An 8640-nucleotide genomic window follows, 5' to 3' on the forward strand; every position below is an offset into this window, starting at 1 on the left:
CTGCTGGTTTGGAAGAACTAGAAGCCTCTTCTTTGTGCTGCTTGGTTTCTTTTTGGACTCTACGAGCGGTCTTCTCGATCTCTGGGTTAAATTCAAATTGACCTGTATGAGAAGAATGTGACATAAAATCAAGTAACACGAAAAAGAAATTAATTTAATGATACCAATCCCCGAAAATGACATCAAAATTTGATGGGTGTCGAATCCACTAAAAATAATTCCTACGAACACGTTTATAGAAGTGTGAGTAGGGTTGAATCCCCATGGATTGGTTCTAAATTATTTTCTTCAAAAATAAAAATAACCAGGTGGTTATTTTACAGTGAAGAAGAATAAAAAATAAAAACTAAATTAAACTAAAGAGCTAATAAATTTAGAAGAAATAAATATAAGAGGGGTATTCTAGTTAAAGATAAGATCATGCTTAATTCTACGGTCGATCATAGATGCAAAGATAACAACTATTCATGATCGATAAATTGGTTATGGCCATTGGTACCACCTACGACCTCACCTTTCCTTACCTTGTGGATAACCAATGAACGTTCGTTGACTAAATCCCTAATCAGTAAACAAACTTGGAAACATACTCAAATTTAATTTACCGACAGTATTAAGAACTAGAAAATCCCAATTCTAACCAATAAATTTCTATGATGATTTATTTAAGTTAGATTGTGCATCCCCATAAAATAATCGAAATCTTTTACATTATTAATTATGCTATGTTGCCACTAGTTATTGAACTAGGCAAACAATTACGAATTTGCAAGTTCAATTGACTAGGCAAATATTCTTGACATTGAATAATGGTACATATCATTCATAAATCAGATTATTTATAATAAAAGCACAGAGAACAACACAAATACCAATATGAATAAAAGTACAAAGCATAAATTAGATCTCACAACTTGTTGGATTTAAACACTCACCAAGTCTTCAACCGGAATGAGGGGACTAGCTAGACATGCTTATGAAAGAACGCATGAAAAGCAAAATAAGAAAATATCATAAAAACATAGAGAAATAGAGAGATGAGAATTATATGTCTGAAATTCCCAAGAGTTAAAAAGTAGCTCTTAAAGTAAATTACATCACATATATATAATAACTAGATACCTAATTCTACTAGGATTAAAAGGTAGATTACTAATTGAAATAAAAGACTAATGAAAATAAAATTATATTCCTAGTTGAACTCCTTATTCATCAAAAGATAGTCCAAGCAGCTCCAAATTCTTGCCGAAAATCGAGTTTGAGTCTTGACTGAATTTTTATTTTGGTTCTTTTCTTCATTTTCCATTTCATTTGTTCTAATGCTGCAAAATATATTTAATTAAGAGCATTTTGGTCAGAAATAGGTCAAAATATCAAATGAAATAAGCACAAAATGTGATCATATCAGCTCCTTCATTAAGGTATAGACTGCTTTAGGCATAACATTCAGTCTATGTTCATCCAACTCAAGCTCTGGGCAATTACAGATGATCTTCAAATCCTTACGTGCATTCAAATTATCCTTCATCTTTCTCTTGATGTCCATGACGGTATTGAATATATTGTCCAACAAATTTTTTTCAATGTGTACGACATCATGGTTGTGCGGATCAGATGCGTTGCCTAGTATGGAAGTTCCCAAAAGATGTTTTCTTTTCGTGCATTTGTGGTCGCTACCAGAGCTGGAAGGGAGTATCATTGGCATTTCAACTGCAAAACTAATGTTTGCAACTCAATCTAGGATTTGGTCTTCTGTCAGCTTCGGACATGCAACTTTATATTCGACACAATCCTTCATGAAGGCTTTCTTGTTCCTTCGATAGGGATGGTGCTCACGGAGAATTATTTGTGGTAGTCAAAGTAGGATGCCTTCCTATCGTGCTGCCGATGGAATGCCCGTGTCATCCATACAAATTGGACAACCCCTAACATCGGCTGTACTCCACGCAGACGCCATACTAGAGGCTGGTAGGTCGTTTACAGTCCACATTAATGCTGTTTGCATGATGAATGCGTTGTTTGTGGCATTTTCGTACGCTTGAGCACCTGGATGCCACAATTGCAGCAGATCTTCGATCAACGATTTAAAGTACACATCGACCAGACCTATCGAATTAGAAGGGCCAGGGATCACTATCGTCAGAAATATGCACTCAGAACTCATGCACAAACTAGGGGGATATTGCACGATGTAATGATAACGGGCCAACATGAATAAGTACGACTGTACTGATCGTGAGGCGCAAAACCATCTATGCAAAGGCCCAGCTGAACATTATGAGGCTCTTCTGCAAAACTGGGATACGTCCGCTCAAAATCCTTTTGTGCCTAGGCATCATATGGATGACACATTGACCCCTCCTCCTTTTGATGTGTGGTATGTCACGTCATGTGCTTTGTAGTTGCCCTCAAAGAATACAACCTCTATAGACAGGGAGTAAGCGGCAGGTACCTAAGGACGGCATAGGGGGACTTCTTACAGCGTGGGTCTCGCCCTTGAATCAGCTTGTACCTAGCATCTCCAAAAAACTTATTGTACTCCAAATCGACGTCGTCCTTCAAGTACAACATGCAACCATACTTACACGCAACGATCTTCTGAACGGGTGAACCTAAATCCTTTATCAACTTCTTTGTGTTGTAGTAATCTCTCAGCAGGGTATGATCTAAGGGCAATATTTTATTAGCCCACTGGGATATTCAATCATATGATCACTTAGAAATATAGCCATCTATCCACCAGCTCAACAACAGTCGTCAATTGATATTGGTTGCAATCATTCTACAATGGCTGGTTAGCAGCATGCACTACATTGTAAAAATGGTGTGCCAACCTTGTCTCATAATCATAGGGGTCATCGCCATGATAATATTAACTAGGACAGGTATCAACAGAGCAGGACCTCGTACCATCATCATCCATACCATCGTGAGAAGAAAAAAAATAACTCGGTCCGGCTGCATAAAAAATCATGCTTTGCGCCCAGTCCATATGTTGTTCATTACCCCAATGTCAATAATTACACATGGGCAGTTGGGGTTTGCTTCCCTGGCACTGAAGGGACAGTCGCAACCTCAAAGTACTCCTGCACCCTATCCTCAATATGAGAAGTCAAATTATAATATTTTGGTATAAACCCTCGCATATACAACTGATAACTGATATCGTGGGGTGTTCTGAACTGTGTTTTTGCATTTCCGAAAAGAGCAACTAATTTTGTTTTCATCCATATGTCCCACTAGCCCTATGCCCATTTTATGAAAGTTTTAAGCCCATCCTCAAACTCCAATGTCAAACCTGCCCCTCGTGAGAGGTTCTCATTATACATTCATCTCCTCAATTCTCGTACCATGATGATATATATATATATATATTACTATATTCACACATAAATGAATAGCAATTTATCCCCCTGTGATATTGAAAATGAGTACATTACCCCTGATGAAAAAAAAATATAGCAATTTACCACCCTGTACTTTTTATAATGATGCAATTTAACTCTTTATATAGGAAGGTAAATTGCTTCATTTTAAAAATTATGGGGGGTAATTATTGTATTTTAAAAAATTCAAGAAGGTAAATCGCTATTTATTTTTTCATAAGGGAGTAATTTGCTCATTTGCAATATCACAAGGGAGTTGCTTGCATTTTTTTTCATAAATATATATCTAATTAATTTTTTAATTTGACGACCTACAAATTTATAAATATTACACTATACTATTTAGGAGAACAGATATAATTAACATGATATAAGATTAATAAAAAATAATAAAACTAAAATAAGTAAACTATAATTAATTCAATTAAACACAATAAAGTATTAAATTAATTTCTATTACGTGGTTAACCAACTTAAATGATGATCAGCACTAGTTGACGGTTCAAAATTCAAGTAATAATCGACAAGCTAATCAATGTATATGCACGAAATCAAAATGTTGAGAGTGTGTGTGGTTAGTATAAGAACTTCCACAGCAAATGAAATGAAATGAATATATAAGTTTTTTTTGTAGCGGCTTTTGTAATGGCCTTTGGAACGCCTATGATAATCGTTGAAAACTAGCTGCTAGAAAATATAGTCGTTATTTTGTAACGGCTTTTGTAACGATCATTACAAAAAAATCCATCTCTAATGTGACGGTTTTTGTAACACCATCTTTTTATATGTTTTTCTACTATTTTTTTGCCATTGCCTTTGTAACGGCTCCTATTTCACAAAAAAGCCGTCACAAAACCCATAACAAATTAGTAATGCCCTACAAATTGTAATGACTTTAGACATACACAAATTTTGTAACGGCAATTGTAACAGTTTTGGCCATGACCAAATAATTTTATTTTTATTACCTTCTCAATGATGTAAGCACGCCCTACCTATTACAAAAATATTACAAAATGCGTGTGTATTGAAATGACCATATGACTGTTACAAAAGAATTGTACAAATCTCACTCTTGTTTTGTAGTGAGGATAAATCATTTAAGTCTCTAAGTTGCTGCAGCGATGTAATTATAATTCACTTCATTAAAGTCACAACCTTTTTTGAATTTGTTTTCCCAAAAAAGATTCAAAACAGAAAATTAAAGGTAGACCAAAACTAAAAAACGAATCGTATGTAAATAGGAGAAAAGAGGGTCATAATGCTCATCTCCAACATTCATAGGGAGTTGGTCCACTCTCTTGAACCAAGTTCTTGGCAACTTTCCGGTGAATCCATAATCCCAAAGAGCACATACCCCTTGTCCCTCACCCCCCGGCAGCCATGCAGCCACCAAGGCGTCCATCATGGGAAGATACGGCTCCACCACCAACGGCCGTCCCGAAATCAACATCACCACACACTTAACTTTGCTGCAGACATTCTTCATTGTACTCAATCCGCGTTCTGGGATAGTAAGGTTCAGATTGTCGCCAGTAGTTTCGGCATAAGTTTGCTCCCCCACCACCACGACAGCATATGAGTATTTGTTGTCCTTCAATGATTCAGCGTCAGGGTTTTCGCTGTAGACAATTTCTGTGCTAGGATCACTGCTTCTGAAATTGCACTCAGTATTGTTGTTCCTAAAGCATATATAGGAAACATATTCTAAGTATCGACGAAATAAATTAATAGAAGCCAGAAAAAACATGGATATGAAAAATATTCAAGAGTAAAAATTACATGAGTACAATAATTGCGACGGTTTTAATAAAGTATACATACCAGTTGTGAGGTTGTAACCGTTTTGTCCTTGCCAAGAGATTGTCCAACCACCGCATTGTCGTCCAAGATTGTTGGCATGCGTTCCTGCAACCAAGATTTTGGATGTATTTTTTGGGAGTGGAATCAGAGAATTGTTGGCATCTTTTCCATTCTTTAACAATACGAGTGATTTTCTTACAGCCTCTCTTGCCAAATTCCTGTGGGCCTGTCCGAATTCGGCCATAAACAAAGCAAAAATTAGTTAATGGACGAAAATTACAACTGTGGACGTCATTTGATTAAATCAATGTCAATGTTGGAGAGATGATTAAGAGCTAACCTGACTTCTTATTTTCTCAACCAAACTATAGTCAGATAGAGGGTTATCAAAAAGGCCTGAAGAGAATTTGACCTTCAAAATTCTTCTCACTGCATCATGAATTCGACTCATTGGAATTAACTTATTCTTCACATGGGACGTCATAATCTGAGCAAATTCTGTGATATTATGTGGCGCCATCACCTGTATTATATTACCAAAAAAATCACTCTGTATATATTAATAACCTTTTCTTTGTACAGGACACATATATATACATATATATACATATATATATTAAATAAATATGATATGTACGTAATATTATTTTAAAATAAAAAATTTGGAGTAAGAACTATATATATATATATCTAATTAACCATGTCAACGCCAGCATTTATTGCTTTTTGAAGTGAGGTTGAATAATTGGATCCCGAGGGGTAGGTCATTCAATCTATACCCTTATAATCCGATATGACAAAATCCCGAAAAATCAAACCCAAAAACAGAATTAAAATATATATACTAGATTGGATTTGATATAATGTTATTATAATTGTCTTTGTAATGCTTTTTGGTATGATTTTTTCAGATATTTGCAACGGTTTTTGTAATATATACTGGTTTTAACTGTTTTGTATTATATTTGTATTTGTTTTTGTCACTGCATTTATAATTATTTTTCTTCACCTATTTGGTAATGATATTTGGAATGACCTGAATTTTAATTCGTAACTGTTTTTGCATATTTTTTATAACGGCCTAACAATTATATATTTTATTGATATATTACAAAATTCGTTACAAATGCAGTTACAAAATTTATTATTTTTTAATATATATTAATATTTTTTTTATTTAATTGTTTTTAAGTTTGTTTTATATATTTTAAAATTTATTTTAGTTAATATAGTTTAAAATATATTTATGTAAAATTAAGAAAATAAATATATATAAAACACATTATATAAAAAAATAATAATTCAATTATAAAAATTAAAATATTATTAAAAAATTGTATTTTTACAAAATATCGAAAAAAAATTCTAATCTAAATTATTATCCCCAACGGCCGCGTGTTCGTCATCGTCGTCGTCGCCATTAGGTGATGGGGGATCAGCTTGAGGCTCGGTTGCTAGATAATCGTGACAGTTGGGATTGATGCTTTTGATATAGCGCTCGAGTGCCAACACCTAATCATCTATGTTGGGCGCTACTACTGTGGTGGTAATGGCAAGGGAGCAGTCGACAGGGTTGCCTGGGGTGGTCCACCAATCGAATCGTTGGCCTTAGAACCTAGACTTAATACTTGGCTCATCTTCCGGCACCCACTGCTGACATCTAGGCCTGCTGCACGTCTAGTGCCACACAGCCTTGAAAGGACAATGAAGGCTCTTCATTGTTGTTCTGCTATCTCTCACAATCCTCCATCATCCTCAAGAACAACTTATGCGAACTTGTTAAATAATTAAATTAAAAAAATAATATAAAAGTAAAAGAATAAATTACATCAATCTTTTTAATTACTTATTGCGACCTCCTCCACCTCGGGCCGCTCCACTGGTAGTTCTCCTTTTTTTTTTCTGTAGACCTTCTCGAACGCGTCCCTCTGAGTGACGAGACGTCCCAATTGTGTCTCCTATTCAAAAATTAATTTAAAAAATAATTAGAAATAAAAATAAATAAATGAAATTAATAATATGATTTGAAACACTTACCATCTTTTGCTTGTTGACCACGTGTAGATGAGACCAAAACTTGAGTAAAAATGTTAATTCATTAATGACGTAATTAATAAAAAATCTAACTAATTCGGTTATATTAATTGGTATATAACTCACCGCATTCTTTAATTTATTCTAAGTTAGCGCTATTAATTAGTATAATTAATCATAATCTACATATTTGAGTGTAAATGCAATGCAGGTATATGCTTTTCTTGTGAAAAAAATCTTTGAAAAGAAATATTTTTCATTATTGTTGCTATTGTTTGGAATCTTAATTTTATGTCATGAATCCCATCAGTGTGCAGGACGATTTCACATTTTGAAGATACAATTAATTTTATTTAAAACGAATCAAAATGATAATAAGATGAGTTTGGAGCAACTTAGGAGACTTGAGATCCGCCCCGGTCAAGAGTCAACGACCAGAAAACCACTTATCACACTTAGAGGCAACATTCGCCATTATGAGAGCATATGGGATGAAACTCAACCCAACTAAATGCACCTTCAGCGTCGGAGGTGGCAACTTTCTGATACGTGGTGAGCAGCCGAGGAATAGAAGCCAACCCGGAGAAGATTGAGGCGATCCTGCAGCTGAAATCACCAACCTCAGTTAAAGACGTCCAAAAACTGACTGGTAAGATCGGTTCGCTTAATCGATTTATTTCTAAGATAGCAGATAGAAATTTGCCTTTCTGTAAAATTTTGAGAAAAGCAAAAGAGTTTAAATGGATGGAGGAATGTGAACAAGCATTCCAAGAGCTTAAAGATTATTTGAGATCACCACCTTTGCTAGCGAACGCAAGGGAAGGAGATATTGTATCTGTACTTAGCAGTGTCAGAAAATGCGGTAAGTTCAGTGTTGGTGAGAGAGGAGAAGAGGATCCAGAACTCAATTTATTACGTCAACAAGCTAGGAGATTAAACTTCCAATGCCACAAGGTTGTGGGATATGTTACGACCCTACTTGCAATGCCACAAGGTTGTAGTATTAACAAATCAACTGATCAAAAGCATATTGTCGCGACCAGAAGCCTCCGAAAGATTAGTTAAATGGACGGTCGAGCTCGGTGAGTACGATATTGAATGTCAGGCAAGGATAGTAGAAAAGGGACAAATCTTAGCGGATTTTGTGATGAAGCTAACTCTAGAGGTCGAAACGTGGATGTTACACGTGGACGGTTCGTCAAACGCTAATAATGGAGGAGCTAGGATCTTGCTTCAAGGGCCAAGGGGAATAGAGATAGAGGTCGGTGGGAGGTTATCCTTCTCAATGACTAATAACGAGGCAGAGTACGAGGCCCTAATATTGGGCTACAGTTGGCCCACGATGCTGGAGTGGAAATGTTGGAGATATATATAGATTCAGAGTTAGTGGCAATGCAGATAGAAGGGACTCAAGAAA

The 8640-nt window shown here is 35.5% G+C and overlaps 1 pseudogene; it reads right to left on the reverse strand.

Moving 5' to 3' along the window:
- Window positions 1–4587: 4587 nt before the first annotated feature.
- Window positions 4588–7354, reverse strand: LOC105179440 (annotated as a pseudogene).
- Between the last annotated feature and the right edge of the window lie 1286 nt (window positions 7355–8640).

The sequence above is a fragment of the Sesamum indicum genome, unplaced genomic scaffold, assembly GCF_000512975.1.
Source record: "Sesamum indicum cultivar Zhongzhi No. 13 unplaced genomic scaffold, S_indicum_v1.0 scaffold00157, whole genome shotgun sequence".
Classification (NCBI taxonomy): domain Eukaryota; kingdom Viridiplantae; phylum Streptophyta; class Magnoliopsida; order Lamiales; family Pedaliaceae; genus Sesamum; species Sesamum indicum.